We start from the raw sequence: 1,400 nt of genomic DNA on the forward strand, positions 1-1,400 counted from the left end.
CTGCAGCTCACACACAGCACATTGAAAAATCATGAGGCACCGCTCCTGGAGCTCTCATGGCTTTCTGAATTAAATATCGGTTCCTCAAAGTAAATGGAAGTACTTGAATGTGTCTTATATCAAATGTGGATTACTTTATTAGTGAAAACTGTATCCTCTGGAGGAAATATAAAAGTATTTATGAGATTTGGTTTTGCTTAGTGGACAGGATTGATAGGCTCGTTTTCACCTCTGGGTCTTGTCATGCCCAGAGCTGTCACAGGCTGTCTAGTTGTTGTTGTCAGTGGTGGGTGGAGCTCAGGGCAAATTCAACTAGTACACCATGCTTTGCTTCTGTTTTTTTTTTTCCCCCCAACCTCTGCTAACTTAATCACATGTCATATAAATTTACCGGTTGTGGAGTGAGGAGAATCAGCAATACTAGAGAGCAGAGTCCACAGAACACCAACAAGCAACTTAAAATTTAGGATTATCAAATTCAAGTTGGGCAACTAAGGCAGGTTCACGGCCAGAGAGCTAAAGGAAACAATTGGTATTGAGTTGATTTACTGTTTAATGAAAGACGAGGCTGATTAGCTGACTACACTGTCATCGTCTCATTCACCTGTTGACGTGTCCAGTACAAGTGCTGTAACCTAATTGTTATGTCTTGAATGTGGCTATTATTAGCGCTCATCCGGTGAGGAAATGGGCAACGGTTGCTAGGAGAATTGTGACGTAGCCTCAAGAGCATCTGTGCGGTTGTCCAGAAAGACAATAAAGACCCTGAACCTCAAAGTGCTGGACTTTTTGGCCCTGCTTTGAGAAGTACTTTGGTGTCTCATGTTTTCAATAGCCCGGTTGTAGCAAATTAAAATGTGAATCTAGAAATTGAAACTAGCCAGCTATCTCCATCGGTGGCTCCCCTCTCCTTTTACTCTGCAGTAGTCACCATTCATCTCGATGACGGGATTTTCCTTGTGCAAGAAGCAGCATTCGGTATTTCTGTATTTTCAGAGGACTAATGTGATCAGAGTTTCTCTGCCATCTTTGTATTTCTTCTAATGGAGTAATAAATGACTCTTCTGTAGCTGTGTGTGGGTGGGTTTGTCCTTCAGTAGACTGCAAATGAAAATCCCAAAAGTGGCTTAATTTAGCAGCCTTTTATTAATGGAAGTGACAGTTTGGGTTCTTCTCAGCCGTAATGCCTTTTTAAACTCAGAGGAGGGCAGTGATGATCATTAAAGTTTTGATTTTTGACTCTGTTTACTCCCGTGTTACACAATGTCATCATTTTTAGTGCATTTTCCTCTGCTTCATTCATTGCAAATGAATTTAGTCCCACAAACTTGACTGTGTCTGTGTTTGTAAGAGTTGGAACTCTTATGTGCAGTTTGATGCTTTGAAAGGTTTCTGGAGTA

The sequence above is a fragment of the Pundamilia nyererei genome, unplaced genomic scaffold (assembly GCF_000239375.1).
Source record: "Pundamilia nyererei isolate P.nyererei 1_Seehausen unplaced genomic scaffold, PunNye1.0 scaffold00274, whole genome shotgun sequence".
In the NCBI taxonomy this organism is placed as follows: Eukaryota; Metazoa; Chordata; class Actinopteri; order Cichliformes; family Cichlidae; genus Pundamilia; species Pundamilia nyererei.